The sequence below is a fragment of the Suncus etruscus genome, chromosome 4 (genome assembly GCF_024139225.1).
Source record: "Suncus etruscus isolate mSunEtr1 chromosome 4, mSunEtr1.pri.cur, whole genome shotgun sequence".
Lineage (NCBI taxonomy): Eukaryota > Metazoa > Chordata > Mammalia > Eulipotyphla > Soricidae > Suncus > Suncus etruscus.
This window is the reverse complement of record NC_064851.1, coordinates 61,123,275-61,145,410: the sequence shown is the minus strand read 5'-3', so window position 1 is coordinate 61,145,410 and position 22,136 is coordinate 61,123,275. Positions and strand designations below refer to the sequence as shown.

At 34.6% G+C, this 22,136-nt stretch overlaps 1 pseudogene; it reads right to left on the bottom strand.

Annotated features, from left to right (window-relative positions):
- Positions 1–18,593, bottom strand: part of LOC126007096 (F-actin-capping protein subunit alpha-1-like) — a 35,951-nt pseudogene extending 17,358 nt beyond the window's left edge.
- Positions 18,594–22,136: the final 3,543 nt, after the last annotated feature.

The following is a 22,136-nucleotide window of genomic DNA, read 5'->3' as shown; positions in this document are numbered from 1 at the left end:
ATAACATCAGACTGGGAAGGGTTATTTAGCACATTGAAGGACAGAATTAAAATATTATGTGACCTTGAGAATTAACAAGTTTCAGAAGTTATCAGAATCAAATTATAAAATCTTACAGAAAATACATATTAATGTAGTCCTGTAGACTAAAATACTTAAATGACAGATTTGAAACATATAGATTTATTAGATTTACTAGGTAAAAGCACCTCAATTCTAATGAAAAAATATCAAATTAATCACACATAAGTGTCTTTCTGAGATGCTATTATAACAGTTTAGAGAATGACCACTAAGATTTTCATAAATGAATTCAATTTTTGGCTTCTCTTTTTACAAATTTGTATGAACTGAATCAAGTTGCTTAATGTGTGGATCTCAGGATTATTTTTAATCCTATCAAGTGGTGTAAATGACAGCAGCATCTTTCAAAAAACTTTTCTTAAGATTGAACAATACCCTAGACCTATGTTTAGATAATAATAAGAGCTATATAATTAAATATTTTAACTCATTTCCTTAAAAATCAGTACAGAAATGAACAGAACAATGTGGGTCTCCTTAAGTCATTGGATGATTTAGTGTAAATGGTAGCATTTCAGCTAGTTTTGGGACATACTAAAGTTCGTTATTGTAGTAAGAAAAGGCACTTCGGGGCTTGAGTCATAGCACAGCAGTAGGGCATTTGCCTTGGTTGAAGTGTCCCATTTGGTCTCCCAAAGCCAGAGTGATTTCTGAGCCCAAACCCTCAGCGTCACTGGGTGTGGCCAAAAAATCCACAAAACAAACAAACAAAAAAAGGCACTTTATTGTCTATTGTAGCATAACCACTCCCATCCTGAATTTAGATTTCTGTATAATTGATAATTATCAATTATATATAACATCGATTATACAATTATCAATTATTCAGAAAGCATTGTCTTTTTTGCAGTCATAGAACAGCTATAGCATAAAAGATAAAAGTTTAATTCAAATAAACCATTTGAATAGTTTTATAGTTTTAAATTTTTAAAACTATTAAGTAATAACTGAATTGTTTTTTCAAAATTGGTGTTAAGAAAAATTAAGTATCACTTTATTCAATTGCAAGGACAACTTGACCATTATTCTAAATAATAACTTTTTTTACATTACACATTATTAGTTTTAGCTTAAATAATTATGATATGCAGCTTAAGGTTATTCTACTCTATCACTATGGCTGAGAAAAATAATTTATAAAATTGATCTTTTTGCTATATTTTGCACATTAAATTTATTCCCACAAAAGCAACTTTACACAAAGTTTGATATTCTACCCTGAAATGAGGCTTTTTACTTTATAACATTTCCATCTGTTGAGACACAGTCACAAAAGGAAAACATGTCAGGTAATGATAATAGAAAATTGATGATCCACTATTGTTAAAAATTTGTCCCTATCTATATATTTCTCATAAGTAAGTTTAATCAAACATATACAATTTTATCATGATTAAATTTACTAAGTAGGCCATTTAATTTGTTCACTACTCTGTTTAGCCAACTTTAATATAGGAACATCATTTTATTCAACTCTTATGTAATGGTTATTTCAAAAAATTTGAACACTTTGCTAATGAATGAATGTTCTGTGCTTAAAATTCTAAGAAATTATCACTAAGAACTGAAAATAGTCAGACCCAAGTGCACAATAATTTAGATGGCATAAAATACTGCCCTGGTTTGAATTCCAGTTAATTAGGTCAAGATAATTTGGCAGTCTTTCTAATGTCTTCCTCTGAGCACTCAGTAGTAGTATGGGTATTACTATAGTGCCGAGAGATAGACATTGAGCAGAGCTGACTCAAGTGTTTTATAAAAGTTGGTCATGCCCTATAAGCCCATATATTTTAGCCATTCCTCATTTATTCCCCAGGGCCAGTTGTTACATGAATTCCTCTCAGGAAAGCTTTACCCAGGTGCTTCTTTCAAAAGCATTGTACAAATATGGCCGGTGTCATAACATAGCCATCATTAAAATTGTCCTGAAATTCCTCTGAAACTGATCATAACAAAATTCAGGGAACAATATTTGTGGAGCTGATCTTATTCATATATTATTTAGAACATTATCTTTTACAGCTGGAAAGCACCTATTGTTTTCTTTACTAAACTTGTGTTTTTTCAGCTGAACATATATAAAAGTATGTCATGTTTTATAAATGTTTCTTTCATTTTCTTTTATTTTTTAAATATTAATAATATACAGTGTTTATAAGATTTTAATGTATAGTATTTTTCTAAATTGTTTATATAATATAATAACTAGCACATCAATAAAATATATTAAAACTGAAGTTTCTCTGCAAGTATATGAAAGAGACATTAAGCTCTATAAATATTTTTTAAAGTGAAGATGAAAACACTTGAACAAATTTAAGGAAATATTTCTTCAACCTTGTGCAAACATTTCTTTAAATAATATGTAGCAAGAGATTTGTCATAGATTAATGCTTTAAATTCTTGGCTTTGTTTGACCACTTGAGTACTTGAAAGAATTAAACAAAAAACTTATATTGCTCCAGTAATTTCATGAGTAACATTATTCCAATGGTCTAATATTTTTTTCTCAATGCCTTCTTCCTAAATACTGCAAGCAAATGATGGGAAGAATGATGTATTTAAATTCCAAAGATGAAATTTTCCAAATAAAAAATACATAACAATTTTTATCCTTGTTATACACAATAGAAAAATATTTAGAGCAAAGAATCCCTCCTTTGATAATTCAGGTTTATTTATTTATTTTTTGTTTGGGGCCACACCCCAGTGACACTCAGGGGTTACTCCTGGCTATGCACTCAGAAATCACTCCTGGCTTGACAGACCATATGGGAAGCCGGGGATCGAACCATGGTCTTTCCTAGGCTAGTATGTGCAAGGCAGAAACCTTACCACTTACGCCACCACTCCAGCCTCAGATAATTCAGTTTTGTATAAGTGACTCAGATAATATTTGATTTGTAACTCTGGTTCTTCCTATGTGTTACTTTAATTTACCTAAACCTGTTCATTAATTATTTATAAAATTAATACATAGTTTTTCTTTATTTTTAAGCTTGAGGTCATAAACAGTAGCTTAGAGATTACTCCTGGAATCTTCAAAGGAGCATATGCGGTGCTGGGCATCAAATCTATATTGATCATTGGCAAGGCAAAAAAAAACAAAAAACAAAAAAACAAAACTACCCATTGTACTATCTCTAAGTCCCTAATCAACAAGTACCTATTGGTGATTCTCTCAGGCAGCAGTTATATGGATATACAAATATACACTTTCATGTACATATACATATAATCTAAACATACATAACACTGAAAGTAGCATTATTTAGCATGTGTATAGAAGTTTCCATTCTCTATTGACTACAGGTTAACTAAAAATTCAGAAAGAAAATGAGAATAAAATGTATATGAAATAATTCACTGCATTGCAGAACAAATGAAATGATGCCTTTGAGTTTTATGAATAAAAATATGGTAACATAATAAAATTATTAAACAACTTAGACAGCAATCATAAACACTTGATACAAATAGAATAAAACTATAAACAAGAGAAAAACTTTCACTGAATATGATGATCCAAATTTGTGATTAGGCAGTAAGTAGTATAGAGGTATACAAGAAAGTTTTCTTAATACTCTATATGGTAGATTTTACTATATCATTAATTTCATATTTACTGAATATATTAATGGTAACTTAGAAATATGAAGAATTAAAAGTCAAGAAAGCCTAGAAAGAAGGACGGTTTCAATATGTTTGTCCTTTTGTTCAGAGTTTGGGTCAACCTGATAGGTTTGAAGGCTTATCATTTTCATTTTTAAGAATTGCGTCTAGTGGTTTTGGGAGGGTAATATGCTATGCTGGGAACTCAAGTAGCATTGGCTGCACACAAAATAACGGTTTAGCCTCTATACTATCTTTCCATACCACAATACTTATGTCTTATAGAAACTTCTTTCAAAATTCTTTAATATGAAGGAATAAAACATGTTTTGGATGTTGGTATTAATACCCTTAAATAACATGTTTGCCTTCAACATATTTATTAAAACCAAATCTAAAACATGACTCTAATCCTTTTTAGTATCATTAGTATCAATCAGAAGACAACCTTATGAAAAAACACATTGTCTCTGAGTAGCTTAGAATAGGCCATATTGATATTTTCTGACAAGTTACCAGGTTAAATTTGACACTGCTAAACTAGTCGCTACATTAATTTCAAAGAACAAATATGCAATTATGTGCTACAAGAGAACTTACAAATCATTACAGAGAACATATAAAACTATTTTTCTTTTTGTATAATTTAAATAAAATGACATTTATTAAAGGTAAATATAATATAATAAGTAATAGTGGCCAAAGAATACCTTCTTAGTCCACACTTAAATTTATAGATGACAGCTATGAAGTGATATTTGAACAGAACTTTTATTCTCTTTTTCTTTTTTCTTTGTTCTTAGGACACACCTGGTGTTTTGGACTTATATCTAGCACTATACCAATACATAAAAAATATTAGTTCTGTTTTATGCAGCATGTTCAGTAATATATTTTGGTTTTACTAATTCTATAAGTATACATGTGTGTATATGTGTGTCTGTCACAGTTTCAGAATAAAAATACATTGAGAATAGTTTTTGTGTCTTAAGTAATGCTTTAATTAATTTCTCAGAGTTATTTAGGAAAAAAACTTTTCCTCAGAGTTATATGTCAGATTAATGAATTAAATTTAATTACAAATGTAAAATTTTAGAATAAAAATAAGGTACATAATCTCTTAACAGTTTATTTCAAAATATATTTGGCAAATAATAGCTCTCTGAACAACATGTGCTGGATATGGGAATACAAAACTGAATGAAAAGGAACTTCTACTTTAAAAGGATAATGATATTATTATTATTAACTGCCATGATAAGTCTGTGATATGAACAGTTGAATTAAGAAATTCAACAATAAGAATTCACAAATAGACCCTATTTACAAATAGCATAGTATAGCACAGAGGATCTTTATATGGTATTTTGGTGGTTATCTATGAAAAATAAACCATGAAGTATTAAAGAATATTACCAAAATGTAAATTCTTTGGCATTTATTTGGGGGAAGGAAATAACTTTAAAAAAAAGAAAAATATCTCATATATATAAGAACATATTTTGATAGGTTATTAAGGCTGAGTATCTGAAGAACAGTGAGGGGAAAGAGATTTGTTTCTATTTATTCTATACTCCATTTCACCTGCCTCTTGACTGATCTGACCAGGTCAAGATGTATGTACAACAAGCATATGAGCCAATATATATATATTTTTTTTTGGTTTTTGGGCCACACCCAGCGGTGCTCAGGGGTTACTCCTGGCTGTCTGCTCAGAAATAGCTCCTGGCAAGCATGGGGAACATATGGGACACCGGGATTCGAACCAACCACCTTTGGTCCTGGATCTGCTGCTTGCAAGGCAAACGCCGCTCTGCTATCTCTCCAGGCCCGAGCAAATATTATTTTAAGTAACTTAACAATGATCTTATTTCCTTTACCTCACCAGTGCCCTTAAGATATTTCTTGGGTCACTCAGTTTAGAGTGGAAATTTGACTTGGGAATAGTTTGGCTGGCTCCAATCAGCGATTATACTACAGTGCAGTGGCTTTGGGTTAATGTAGACATGTAGGATTTTCTAGGGATAGAAGAAATGCCACGTTCCATGGCATTGCTCAAAGTCAACCACATAAACTGACCAGATAAAATTTTAATACTTTCTTTCCTGGATACAATTGAATGGCCATTCTTTAAAAATAAATTAACAAATCTTCTTTTATAAAATATAAGCATTATGATACATAATGAAATCAATTACAGACAAATGATGAAATCATTTCTTTGCTATCAGTACTAATCATTGTGGATTATTTCACTGTATTTTTGTGCTTTTGCTATTTATTCCATATTTTAAGATATATTTTTGTGTTTTTGCTATTTATTCCATATCTTTTAAGATAGATTTTATAGAAAAGAGTGTACAATGTCAAACTCAATAAAATTAGACTGTGTTAAAAATAGGCTAAGGTACAACATGTCAAAATTTATGGGACACAGCAAAAGCAGTAATTAGGGGGAAACTCATAGCAATACAGGCCTATGTCAAGAATCAGGAAAATAACAAAACCAACAGTTTAAAAGATCACCTCAAAGAATTGGAACATCAGCAACAGAGAAGTCCAACCACATCCAGAAGGCAAGAAATAATAAAAACCAGAGCAGAAATAAACAACATAGAAACCAAGAAAACAATACAAAAAATCAATGAGACCAGGAGTTGGTTTTTCGAAAAAATAAACAAGATAGACAAACCACTGGCAAAACTCACCAAAAAAAAGAGAGAAAACACCCAAATCAGTAGGATCACAAATGAAAGGGGAGAGATTACAACAGAACCCCAAGAAATACAACATATCATGAGATCATATTATGAACAACTATACTCAACTAGGCTAGAGAACCCAATAGAAATCGATAGATTCTTGGAAAAACACCCTCTTCCAAGACTGGAAAAGGAAGATCTAGAAATCCTAAACAGACCAATCACCTCAGAGGAAATTGAAGATGTAATTAAAAAACTCCCTAAGAACAAAAGCCCAGGCCCAGATGGATTTACAGGTGAATTCTATCAAACATTTCAAGAAGACTTACTACCACTTTTCCATAGGCTCTTCCAAACCATAGAAAAAACAGGAATCCTCCCCAACTCCTTTTATGAGGCTAATATCACACTCATTCCCAAAGAAGGCAAAGACACTACCAAAAAAGAAAACTACAGACCAATCTCACTAATGAACATAGATGCAAAGATACTCAATAAAATATTAGCAAACCGAATCCAGCACTTCATCAAAAAGATCATACATCACGATCAAGTGGGATTCATCCCAGGAATGCAAGGTTGGTTCAACATACGCAAATCAATCAACATTATACACCACATCAACAACATGAAAGACAAAAACCACATGATCATATCAATCGATGCAGAGAAGGCATTTGACAAAATCCAACATCCTTTCATGTTAAAGACACTCAGCAAAATAGGGTTAGAAGGAACCTTCCTCAAGATAGTTACAGCTATCTATGAAAAGCCTACAGCCAACATTATACTCAATGGTGAGAAACTAGAAGCATTCCCACTAAGATCAGGAACTAGGCAAGGCTGTCCACTCTCTCCACTCTTATTCAATATAACCTTAGAAGTCCTAGCAATAGCAATCCGACAAGAGAAGGAAATCAAAGGAATTCAAATTGGGAAAGAGGAACACAAGCTATCTCTCTTTGCCGACGATATGATGATATACATCGAAAACCCTAAAGAGTCCACAGTAAAACTCCTAGAAACAATTAACCAATACAGCAAAGTGGCTGGTTACAAAGTCAATACACAAAAGACAGTAGCGTTTCTATATACAAACAATGAAGTTGAGGAGAGAGAGATTAAAAATACAATTCCATTTAAGATAGTATCAAAAAATATCAAGTATCTAGGAATCAACCTTACAAGAGAAGTGAAAGACCTATACCAGGGAAACTTCAAAACACTCCAGAAAGAAATTGAAGATGATCTAAAGAAATGGAAGAACATCCCATGCTCATGGATAGGTAGAATTAACATAATCAAAATGACTATCCTACCCAAACTCCTATATAGATTTAATGCAATCCCTATCCAAATCCAGACACAATTCTTTAAAGAATTAGAACAAGCATTCACAAAATTCATCTGGAACCACAAAAGACCCAGGATAGCCAAACAAATACTGAAAAACAAGAAGCTGGGAGGCATCTCCTTACCTAACTTGAAACTATACTATAAAGCCATAGTAATCAAAACAGCATGGTACTGGAACAGAGACAGGACATCAGACCAGTGGGTCAGAACAGAATTCCCAGACATAAACCCCCAGGTATATAGCCAACTAATATTTGATAAAAGAGGCAAGAATCTGAAATGGAACAAAGAAAGCCTATTCAACAAATGGTGTTGGTACAACTGGAAAACCACATGTACGAAAGTGAAAATCAACCCATACCTTACTCCTTATACAAAAATCAACTCAAAGTGGATCAAAGACCTTGAAATCAGACCCGAATCCATAAAGTTTATTGAGAATAAAATAGGCAGAACACTCAAAGACCTATATATCAAAAAGGTCTTTGAGAATGGAGCACCAATGGCAAGAACGTTAGCATCAAATATAAACAAATGGGACTACATCAAACTAAAAAGCTTCTGCATGGCAAAAGAAACCCTGCTTAACGCAAGAAGACAGCTAACAGAATGGGAAAAAATCTTTTCACTTGACATATCAGATAAAGGGCTGATATCTAGAACATACAAAGCACTCAGAAAGCTGAGCCCCCCAAAACCAAACAAAGCTATAAAAAAATGGGGAGACGAAATGAATAGACACTTCTCTGAGGAAGACAGAAGGATGGCCAACAAACACATGAAAACATGCTCACCTTCACTCATCATCAGGGAGATCCAAATCAAGACAACAATGAGATACCACCTTACACCAGTGAGGATGGCCCACATCAAAAATAATGGAAACAACCTTTGTTGGCGGGGATGAGGTATGAAAGGAACTCTCATCCACTGCTGGTGGGAATGTCCCCTAGTCCAACACCTATGGAGGAAAGTCTGGAGAGTGCTCAAAGAACTCAGAATTGAGCTGCCATTTGACCCAGCAATTGCCCTCCTAAGCATATACCCACAAGATGGAAGGACATTCATTCCAAAATACGTATGCACCCCACTATTTATCGCAGCGCTCAGTATAATAGCCAAATCTTGGAACCAACCTAGGTGTCCAACAACGGATGAATGGATCATTAAGATGTGGTACATATACACAATGGAATATTACATGGCAGTTAGAAATGATACAATCACAGACTTTGCAGCAACGTGGATGGACCTAGATCATGTTATGTTAAACGAAGTAAGCCAGAAGACAAAAGATAAACACAGAATGGTAGCACTATTCTGAAACACCTAGAACATATATTTTATACACAACTAATACCTAACAATCATATAACAGGGTTTAACAGGGTAGAAACTTCGATCACTGTAATAGTCAACATATACGTGGGAGCAGTGTCCAAAATACATGAAAAAGGAACAATGCAAACTCTTGACTGCACATTATACCACAAGGAAAACAGCAACAACAGAAACAGCAACATGGAGAGAACAGGTATGTAACCAGACTCCTACAACAAAGGCCCACAATAATCCCTTAGAGATCGTAAACAGGAACACAAGTATAGAACAACGCGGGAAATCACGTAATGCAATGGCAACATACCATAACACTACGTTTTAATCCCTTTACCTTACTATATTTTAAAAATAACCTCTCAGCTTTTCTTTCCACAGGTGCCCTTAGATACAAAGGGCGGACAAACTAAGATAGCAATTCGGGATACCACACGAGATACCATACCTTGCTTGCACTATGAGACGGCCACGAGAAAACTCTTTAACATACACTTTATCTCTAGGTTAAACCTTCTTTTAGGAATCGAAGCACGTGACCAGTCAGACCACCAAAGCAGTACCTGCGATGTACAGACCTAAACTACAGGCTCTAGTCATCGAACACATTCAACCAAACCAGCATTCCCTTGCTATTCTCTCCTTTCTTCTCTCTATTTTTTTCTCTTCTCTTTTCTTTTTCTCTTCTACCCTTCTCTTTACATTTTTCCCTTTCTCTTCTCCCTTTCTACGGTATTTTCTCTTTTCTCTTCCTTCATACCCCTCCCATATACCTTCCCCTTTCTCCCCCCCGGAAATCCAACTATCCCTTCACCCCTCAATCCCATCCAGATCTCCCACCATATTAAAACTCTCCACCCTCAGTCCTTAATCTTTTAGGCATCAAGATCGACCTCCTACCCAATGAACCAGTACCCAGCACCCAGGCGAGGGGACACCCAACCGAACCCACACATCGTCTCCTGCAAGAAAAGACAGCCAACTCCCCTGTGGACACATGCTGCAAGACCCTCCCTACCAACTCCCCCTAACATGGACTGTTTCTTGAAACAGGACTTAGGTCCAATAGTATCCCCAATGCAAGAACTCTTCCAAGACCTCCCAGCTGCAAATTTTTACCAATCTGAAGGGGGGCAGGGGGTGTGATTGGAAGATGCCTGGGAACCCACACACCACAAGAAAAATCCAAAAGACAATGGGAAAACTGTACTTCCAACATAGGCATAAGACCTGTAATACACCAACTCTTTACCTGTTCTCTCCCAAATGCAAAGTAGTCTTTTGCACCACGTTGGTCCTTTAAAAACTTTGCTAACTCATTTTATTTTTTTTATTTTTTTTAATTAACTTATTTATTTAAATGTTTGCCTTACATATACATTTGTGGGCACATACACTTTTATTTCCTTTTTTTTTTTTAATCGTCTTTGGGTATGTGACCTATCTCTGTTACCCACTCTGTCCACCCCAAATACTCCGACATATAATGGAGCACCACTTCCCCCTGCAAAGGCACACTAAATAAAGGGGAAATCTTACATATTTAAAAAAAAAAAAGAGCTCTTATCTACTAGAGATAGGAACTCATAGTTGTTTACAATACAGGGTTATCTCCTACCTTGAAAATATGTCAAGTGGAATCAACTTAGACCTCAGGTGATTAGATACCATTCAACCAGCCTTGAACCCTGGATCCCAGACATAGAAACGGCACAGCTCCTCACAACAGCTGTAAGAAACAATCTCCATCTGGGACAGCCTTATTACTGCAGGGTCAATATCAAGGGCCATCTCTAACATGATATCTCGACAATGAGGAAAATGTGAACAACTTGACCTTAGAGCAGTTTAGCCTACCTCACCAGCTAACGACAAGACAAGACAAAACCAGAAGACGCGGCACCCTTTGGTAGGTCCAAAAGCCAAGATCGTGATTTACAGATGACTGGATACTAGAACCACGACCAGACTGTATACATCTTGGGACCAATAAAAAAGCCCTAGTCTAGGGTTTGAACTAAGACCTGCACAATAAGCATGATCCCCAGTCCCAAAGGTCCGGCAGAGACAATTGTAACGGAAAGGGGCTTCTGGAAGAACAAAGAAAGACGCTATCCTAGATGCCTTCCTAGGTTCAGCGCAAAGACCAAGATCACCAACCACAGAAGATGGATTAAAATGGCACTGAGGTAACAGAACCTCTAGATTCACAAAGACTGACTTCACCATAAGTCCCACCTCAGGATATGTACAGATACTGGGACTGCTAAACACAGAGCTCTGACGGTATCACACTGGACAGAGCAGAAGCCTTCCACACACCAAAAAAAAAAAAAAAAAAAAAAAAAACCACAACCTGGAGAGTAATGATCCTGAGCAAAGACTAGAGCTGATTCCATGACAGTATACTCCAAGGACGGAGAAACCCCATATCTTATAGGGCAAGTGAATTCCTTTTCGAATGACCCCAATATTTACTGTGCCAGGGCAGGAGGGAAAAAAAAATACAAAAAACACAAAACCTTGGTTATGTATATATATATATATATATATATATATATATATATATATATATATATATATCTTACCTTCATTTATTATTGTTATTATTATTTTTATTTACCTAGCTATTTTGGTCGATTCCTCAGTTTGGATGTGATTATTGAAATTGTTGGCCCCAATTATTTTTTTTTTTTTCTTTTCTTTCTCTTCCTTTCTTTTCTTTCGTTATGTGCTACGCCATGTTTCTTATTTCAAGACCACGGCGTGTTTTTTGTTTGTTTGTGTTTGTTTTTAGTTTGTTTTGGTTTGTTTTTTATCTGTTTTTTTTGTGGTGCTTATCGTTATAGCTGGAGTCCTCACTGGATATTTGACACTTCTTTTGGTACTGGTGGAGTGTTTCAACTTCTTTTTCTCCTTCATTTCCCAAATCGATGATGAGAACCTCTAGAAGGATTCTGCCCATTTTCGGGGTATTAAACTCTTACCCCGGTTTATTTATTTTCTCTTTTTCAGGCAAAACCACGCAACTTGAACTAGCTACCCCTGCCCCTACTTAGAGGGGGAAATAAGGGAGGCATCAAGACCAAACTGATGCAAGACTACTAAGTAGTTGGTTAGAGACAGAGGGGACCACATATTCTAGCCGCCCTGGGGGTGAGGGAAGAGGAAATGGGAGGTAAGACAGAATCGGGGGTGTAGGGAGGACAATTTGGGGATGGGAATCCCCCCTGATTTTATGTAAATATGTACCTAAAATATTATTGTCAACAATATGTAAGCCACTATGATCAAAATAAAAATTATATTAAAAAAAATAAAATAAAAAAAATAGGCTAAGGTATTTACCTTTTGTTTTATGCTCTTTATAGGAAGATTACTATTTATGATTTATTTTTAGACATAGATTCTTCTTACATATACATAAATATGTATAATATTCATGATCTAAAGCAGGAAGACAATTTTGCAGAGGAATAGTTGCTTCAACAAATTGAGATAAAAGAGAAAGGGAGAAAAAGATAAAAAGAAGATGATGAAATATTTTTATTTTATTTCCTAATTTTTTTTGTTCACTAGGAGAAAAGTGACAACTGTTAAAGTATACTCAAAGAACATTGTATTCTTGGTTTGGGAAAGAAGGGTAGTTCATCGCACATTGAGATATCTAATTGAATTATAGAAATATATTTGTTAGGATTTACAGATGACAGTCAGAAAATAATGTCTATGTGGCAATGACTATTCATTAGGTTGCTGGCAGATACATTACTTATTTTAGCAGATGATACAGCAACATCATCAAAGTGTGGTGATTCGTGCATCTGTATGAATTTGTTTTTATTTCCACTCAGAAAAAATACCCAACAGAGCCTCTTACTTTAATATCGTTCTCCTGTCATCACTTAAAAATTCTCACTGATTGAGATGTTACATACCATTTTGAATGGTGTTAACTTAATTATTTCTTATCTGTTGAGGATTTAAACGTGCTGATGTAGCTGATATTAATTATTAAATAAAAGAAAGAATGATCTATAGAGCAGAGATGTGCTTTAGATGAATATTTTTTTAAAAAGATTTTGACCTTAATTCTATCTCTTTTCTTTTAGACTTCAAAAGTTTTATGGTACCTACATATTAATTTTAGATAAAATACGGAAAATTTAAGTACAGGAGCTGAAAACTTAATAGTCTGTTTTATTAATGGAGAATTTTGTTATTAGTGCCTTTCATTTTTTTGTGAATCTTTTTTCCTTAAGCATTGCAGGAAATATTGATGTTTTAGACCCCCGTGGGAGCCACCAAAATATTCATGAATGTCTCTGAGACTCATATCTATGTATAAGTAGAAAATATGCTTAGATACAGATCAGAAAAAAATTTTGTGTTATGTGCAATGCCTTACATCATATATGAAGATGTTTTATTTTCTTGTAAGTGTAATCAAAATTTAGTTCCCATAAACAGGCAGTTAAATACCCATATATTCATCAAAACATGACATGGATATAAACAAGTTGCAAATAGTTAAATGCTATTAAAGTGATACATTTTTATTTTGAAGAAAAAATATTTAAACAATGTAGAAAATCTTATTCAACACCCAGAGGATCTATCTCTACCTGTCTCATTTCCTAATCATTAAAAAAATCTTAAATTTATTCTCAGTTCTGGCTTCTTCCTTTCCTTTACATTAAAAATGTCTGCTTGAATTATCTTACATTAGTGAATATAATCCACTCAGTAGACAAGACATAAAATTTTCACTAAGGCAGTTCAAACTATGGATAAGTACTTAAAAAAAACTCTGATTCTTTATTTAGATACCCTTTTCCTTCTATAGAACATATGCTTTCTAAATACTAAGGTTTTATTTTTATGAGTAAATTTTATTTTGACACTCACTTTATTAGAGAGAAACTTATGAGTTGGATTTTGAATATAAAAAGTACTGGGAGCGGCTGGAGCCATAGCACAGTGGTAGGGTGTTGCCTTGCAAGTGGTCAATCCAGGATTGACCTAGGTTTGATCCCCAGCATCCCATATGGTCCCCTGAGCCAGGAGAGATTTTTGAGCACATATCCAGGAGTAAGCCCTGAGTGTCACAGGGTGTGGCTTAAAAAGAAAAAAAGAAAACTACTGAGAAAAATGACAAAGAGCTGTATTAAAGATGTTTGAGGAATTTGTTCTAGTTAAAGTAAAATGGGGTAAAATTATAAAATATAAATTTAATTAAAATTATTTTGTTGTGTTTTTAATATATAATAATGCCATAAATGTTAAAAGTAGCATATTTTGTATATCTAAAGCAGTTTTTATTAATTATTAAGAACGGTTTAACAATTAAAATATTTTAAATTATTATCTTTATTTAAATACCTTAATTACAAACATGATTGCGGTTGGTTTCAGTCATGTAAAGAACACCCCCTTACCGGTGCAACATTTCCATCACCAATGTCCCAAATCTCTCTTGTCCCCAGCCCACCCCTGCCTGTACTCTACACAGGATTTCTAATTCCCTCATTCATTCACATTATTATGATAATTATCAATGTAGTTATTTCTCTTACTGCACTCAACAACACTCTTTGTGGTGAGTTTCATGGAGTGATCTGGAACTTCCAGCCCTCTGCTCTTTTGTCTCTGAAAATTATTGCAAGAATGTCTTTTATTGTTATTAAAACCCATAGATAAGTGAAACTTTTCTACCTCTCTCTCTCCCTATAACTTATTTCACTCAGCATAATAGATTCCATGTACATCACGTATAGGAAAATTTTATGACTTTATTTCTCCTGATGGCTGCATAATATACCTTTGTGTATATGTACCACAGTTTCTTTAGCCATTCCTCTGTTGAAGGGCATCTTGGTTGTTTCCTGACTCTGGCTATTGTAAATAGTGCTGCAATGAATATAGGTGTGAGGAAGGGATTTTTGTATTGTATTTTTGTATTCCTCGGGTATATCCCTAGGAGTGGTATACCTGGATCTATGGGAGCTCAATTTCCAGTTTTTTGAAGAATCTCCATATCTCTTTCCATAAAGGTTGGATTAGATGGCATTCCCACCAGCAGTGGATAAGAGTTCCTTTCTTTCCACATCTGCACCAGCACTGCTTGTGCTCATTCTTTGTGATGTGCACCAATCTCTGCGGTGTGAGGTGGCTCCTCATAGTTTTGATTTGTGTCTCCCTGATGATTAGTGATTTGGAGCATTTTTTCATGTGCCTTTTGGGCATTGGTTGCCACGCATAAATAAATAGTTAGGGGAACTCAGCCCACCAGATTATTTCCTCAGATTTTCCTGGTGGGGAGAACTGAAATTACCCCCATGGGGTTCCTCAAAAGGCCAGATGTGAACACCTTTTTCCCCTGCGTGGATGGTTGAGGAATTTCCGAAGAGATGCTTGGCATTACATTTTCGGTCATTATTTGGCTTCTCTCCTTTGTAAAATCTCAGGCAAAATTGTGGTCTCTATCAAATAATTTGGCTTAGAAATTACAGCACCAAACATTACAAAGAGATCCCTTTTTCTGTATAATGTTTAGTCCTATAAATTAAGACAATGTTTTTTTTTTTTCTTTTTCAAATATGTCCTTTGTAGCTGCAGTTTTTGGTGATCAAGGGCGAAGCCAGAAAGCAGACCCCTGGGCTATTGACTCCCCTTAGAAAAAGGAAACCACACCTAACTGCAATTTAGGGCTATTGGCTGTTTCCTTTACTTGACCTCTAAAACAATAAAGTACAGCCCAGGAAGATCAAGTTTTTAGATATTTGCTACTTCCTCCTAATCCTGATTTTGCATTTGAAGTAAGGTTGCAAAGAGTTGCCTCGAGTTGTGACCTTCTCCTTTGTAACTTAAATTTTTACAGGTATATCCATAGCTTAGGTATAGTTACTGTTGTACATTGCTTTGTGGTTATAATTATTCTTCTCCTGTGACTGTCTTACCCCTATAAAACCCCATTTGGAAAATAAACTTGTCGCACTCCTGCCAGAAAAACGTGTTGACCTCACCACGTTCTCTGTGTGTGGTTTCATTATTTTATATTTTGCATTATACACCAAAATCTCCCTGATGGCTGTAGAACAGAAGGTGCCTACAGCGATTTGTATTTTTTTTTTTTGTCAAAGTGACAGTCCATTTTTTCTCCCCATTTTTTTGATGGGGATTTTTTTTATGATGATGATTTTTTTAAATGTAAAACAGGTGTATTTCTATTGGACTACCTGATACAGAAGATAGTGTGTTATGAATGTATAGCATGGATGACAAATAATACAAATATATTTATTTGGAATAAATAAAAAGGCTTACACAGCTCAATGGGTCACTTAGAAATGATCTCTTATTCGACTTAACTCAGCAGAAACAAAGCTGAAGCATAAACATCCTTCTTTTAGACATATATTGGGCAAGAGGAAGACACTACTTGGTTTTTAACAAACTGACCTTCCCTTAAGGCCTGGTCATAGAAGTGTAAACAATGTAAATGTGTCCTCCATCACCAGCTGTTATGTCATATCTATATGTTATCTGTGTATTCTGGAACTATATAAAAACCTGTCAATATACCTGGGAAGGGTATACTATATCACAGTTACATTTGTGTTCTTGGCAGGTAGGACCAAGGAAGAGTAATTCAGAACAAGTTTTACATCCTATTTAAAACAAGTCACTAGTATTTCTGAAACAACAGGTTAATAGAAATATACTGCTTGAAAGTTCCCCTTTCACTTTGGTTCATTTTCAGTTTTTATTTATGTTTGCTTACACAATCCTGCTCAAAATTATCAAAACACAAAATACCTATTTTTTCCTTCAATACCTGCATTTTTCAGTTTTATACTTTACTACGTCACTGGTATGTCAGCAGTTACTGAATATTAAAAAAATGGATAAAAACTTCTTCAATGTCAATGTCTATATTTATAACGGTATAAAGGGAAGGAGACAAGAAGGAGAGAATTCAAAAGTAAAACACATTTATGAGTAGGGAATTTGGTTCAAGTCTTTGGATAAAAAATTTCTCTAGAGAAGCTGCTATTATGGAATGTCCAGAAACTTCCTTTGCCCACCCAAGAAAGACCTGAAAGTTCCAATTCGAACTTTCGAAAGGTACAGTTGAGATGTCGTTATAAATAATCAAAGCAATTGGAAGGAAATGTGTCTTCCATTCATAGTTTGTAGCATACCCCCTAGCTGTAGGTGAGTCAGTCCAAAGCACTGAAGGACCAGAAGTGCTCTGAAGGATAAGGGTACAAGAGTACTGAACAAACAACCGTCTACATCAGGAACAGACTTCATGGCTAGGAAAATGTCAACAGTAAGATGAACTCCAGGATACATCAATTCCTCCATCACTAAATGTGGCAAAATTAAAAAAAAAAAGTTTACAAGTAGATATAGTGAAAAAAGAAAATGACAAGGCACAAAAAACACAAAAGCAACGAGACGATGCTTTAGGTTCAACAGTATGCCATGAGGCTAGAAAACCTGTTAACTTTGAAAGCCCTAGCAAAATATCACTCTTGTTTATATATCACTTAGATAGAGAATGATCACATGGGGACTCCTTTCTTTTTAGATAATGAAGAATACCGACTTTCAGCCTTAAAGCGTTCTGCATTTCTTTGCCAATCTTGTAGTTGAGTATATTGTTCCAGTCAATTTTGGTGCAGGTAACTGGAAGCCGCTGGCGCAGCCCTTGAATATGGTGTCTGACATGGTTTGGTAGTTTTCACTAATTGCTGTCTGGTACTCATTTTCTGCATTCTCTATGATTTTAATAAATTCTTTGGCAGTTTGGGCTTCATTTGAAACAGTTATTGAATCCTGTACATCTTTATGACTAACTGGACATTTCCGTCTTCGTAATAGTGAACTTGTATTTTAAGTACTCCATCCACTTGAGTTGTAGGTGGCATGATAGTGAATTTCCACTCTGATCTCCAGTGTCCATTCCAGAAGTTTTTAGGCTGAAACTGGTGGCTTTCAATGCATGCAATAATGGTTTGTTGCCCATCTATAGTTTTAGCATAACCAGTAAAGAAGCCGTTGGAATAGTGATCTTTCACGTAGGCCCTTAAAGCACTGTCACAGGATTCTCACGTAGGCCCTTAAAGCACTGTCACAGGATTCTCTCCAAGACTTCAGACTGCCATCTACTTCCTCGGGTTGGGGGTCACTTGCTTCTTTCCGTAAGTGATCAAACTTAAAGGAAATCTTGTTTCTTGGATCTAAGAATCTATTACCCAGGTCACCATGTTCTGTAATCAAAACCTGATCTTCATATCCTCTATCTTCACAGGTGTGAACTGATCCATATTGGGCAAAGGCATGTGCTGCTCCTTTCCTGAGGAGATTGTCATTATTAAGTAGTAGTCAGACATCATTGAACACTTCATTAAATTCACCAGGGGGTGCATGAGTGATGAATTTAGCAGCTATCCGTACCTTCTCCACATCCGACACCCGATCCTTGAAGTCAGCCATCTTGGCTGCCCTGGCCTAGCCTGCCCCAGCTGCAAAGCACAGATTTTTTTTTCTTGTAAAGTTTTTTCAGTGCCTATATTTTGGATATTAGCCCATTATCTGTTGGGTACTGGGTGAATAGTTTCTCCCACTCAGTGGGTGGCTTTTGTCTTCTGGGAACTGTTTACTTTGAGCTGCAGAAGCTTCTCAGCTTAATATTTTCCCATTTGTTTATCTCTGCTTCCACTTGTTTGGAGAGTTCTGTTTCCTCCTTGAAGAGGCCTTTCATCTCAATGTCATGGGGTTTTTATTTACCTACGTGATGTTCTATATACCTTATGTTTTCAGGTCTGATATCAAGGTCTTTAATCCATTTGGATTTGAACTTTGTACATGATGTTAGATGGAGGTCTAAGTTTGGTTTTTTTATAAGTGGCTAACCAGTTGTGCCAACATCACTTGTTGAAGAGGCTTTCCTCATTCCATTTAGGATTTCTTGCTCCTTTGTCAAAAATTAGGTGATTGTATGACTGGGGAACATTCTCTGAGTATTCAAGCCTATTCCACTGATCTGAGGGTCTGTCTTTATTCCAATACCATGCTGTTTTGATAACTATTGCTTTGTAATACAGTTTAAAGTCGGGGAAAGTAATTCCTCCCATATTCTTTTCCCAAGGATTGCTTTAGCTATTCGAGGGTGTTTATTGTTCCAAATGAATTTCAAAAGTCTTTGATTCACTTTTTTAAAGAATGTCAGGTTTATCTTTAGAGGGATCACATTAAATCTATATAATGCTTTGGGGAGTATTGCAACAATTAAAATATTTAAGTGATTATTTTTATTTTACTCAACAGAGGATATGTTGAGAAATCAACTGAATGAGTTTATTTTATAATCACAATTTCATAGTCTGAAAATACAACTAGCATGGCTATACTTTAATTGCTCTGATATTTAAATGATTATTACAATTTTTAGACTTAGTTTTAGTAAGTATATGAAAACAATTTATAGAGAGAATAAATGGGCTATAATGTTCTAAAAAGAAGTTAAAATGCAATGAAAGGAAACTAAAGTGAGTAGTCCACAAAATTTACAGTAAAATATTTCAATGAATTCATCTGGATAAATTAGAAAGATATTCTCTTACATATAACTATACTAGTAATTTGTTTATAAAGTGAAGTAATGGGGGAAAGATAAATAGCCATTAATCAAGCAGAACTTTCTATTTTTGTCTATGAGCTTTTCTAAGATAGTAATAACATTTCCTGTCCAAATGATTACCATATTTTTCTATGACTTTAAAGAAAGACACAAACAGCATATGCTATTATTTTATCTGGTTTGGGGTTGCTATAGTATTCTTTAATTTTCAGTACACTTTATTTTTCAATGTCATATCATTAGGTAAGTGCAACATTTACTAAATATACAAAAATGTAAATAAATATATAAACTATTCATATAATGCTATTAAAATTGGATATCATTAATATTTGATAAATAATTTGTTAGTAAAAATTAATTTATAAAGTATCTTATTATTATAATAAATTAATAAATGATGTGACAGATATAAATTTAAATTTTTTCAATACCTTAGTATACAGAAAGCAATTTGGGAACATCAAATGCTACTATAGAAAACTCCCCTATAGCAGTGAAATTAACAATCCTATACCAAACTCCTATACACTGGAATATTTTTTATCAATTAAATTGTTTTTAATATATATTTATAAACATATGTAATAAGTAACTTCTTTTTGAAAAAATTCTGTGACTTTAATTCATTAAAAATGCATTCACGGGCCCGGAGAGATAGCACAGCGGCGTTTGCCTTGCAAGCAGCCGATCCAGGACCAAAGGTGGTTGGTTCAAATCCCGGTGTCCCATATGGTCCCCCGTGCCTGCCAGGAGCTATTTCTGAGCAGACAGCCAGGAGTAACCCCTGAGCAAGGCCGGTGTGGCCCAAAAACCAAAAACAAAAAAAACAAAACAAAAAAAAACAAACAAAAAATGCATTCACAACTATTTTGGTGGAAAGGGGAACAGCCTACAATGTTCAGTATCTATTTCTGATTCATGAGTGATTTCTGGTTAAAGGACCATATGCAGAGTGAGAGATCAAACAGGGGTCAGTAATATGGAAGACAAGTGCCTTAACCTAAATTGTCTATTATATTTATCTTTAGAGTCAGTTCTTTAAAATGCACATTGTGAATTTTAAAATGTGGAAAGATTCAAAGTTATCATAAGTGTGAAGATTAAAAATAGTAGACAAGGAAATATGACCAATTAATTTAATTCAAAGAATAGAAACAGGGAACTTTCTAAAAAAAGTGTTTTGGCTGTAACCATGTTTGCACTGGGTTAGCTTCATAGTTTTTGAAAGAGATGTAAACCAAGTTATTAAAAGACATGGGTGCACTGGCCTCGCAGCTGAAAACTAGTGATAGACCCCAAAGAGCTGAAAGCTGGCAATCTCTAGATTGCCAACCCTCTCCTCTGCCAAAGCCATGCTTGCTGTTCCAATCACCCATAATCACCATTTTGCCTATGGCTCTGCTTCATCACTCCTCTATAATTTTCTGTAGAGGCACCAATCTGAACAAACTCTAGGCATGCCCATATTTGGGTGATAGTACCAGGATTCTTTTTGGAGTTAGTTTGGGAATTCAACCCCCACCACATTCTTCTACTTTCTGGAGACCTGGCAGTTGTAATCATGCCCCACAAAAGCCACATTATTAATAAAAGTTCTTTGAATTTCTGGACTGTATGCCCACATTCGAGGTTGCACACAATTTTATTTGTTTGATGTTAACTTCACCATAGGATAAAACCAATTTAGAGTCAAAATGTAGCGAACATCACTTAATGCTCAGAAATAAATGAAATAACAAAATGTTCAGCTAGCAACAAAGCTTACTAAAACTTCTGCCAATATGTAATGATCTCATTGAAGATACAATAATGTTCACAAATTTGTTTTGCCACTATACTTATTTTTAAAATTAAGTTCGCAGAATCACTGCTAGCAACACTGGGGACCAGGCAGTGTTAAAGACTGATCTTTGGTCTCCCATTAGTAAGCATATCTTCCTGCTAGGAGCCATCTCTTTATCTTCAATGCTGACATAAACTATCTTTTGAGAAAAACTGATTATTGTTATTTTTAGTTATTTTCTATTAAAGATGTATTAATTACATATAGATTATTTTGAAATAAATATTAAATGGAGTTCATAAGAACAATATATATATGCATATATTAAAAACTTAAGTCTTTTGAAAGTACAGATAATTAAGGGGACTAGAGTCATAGTACAATGGATAGGGCACTTGCCTTACATGCAAATAACCCCATTTTAATCCTGGCATCACATCAAATCCCCTAAATTTTCCAGGATTCTTGATTGCAGAGTCATGAGTAAGCCCTAAAATCAATAGGTATGACTACAAAACAAGGACAATAAAATGCCCCAACAGACAAGAACAAATATAAGTAATCTAATAACAAAAAATGTTTAAAAATTCATAATGAGAAAAAATACACG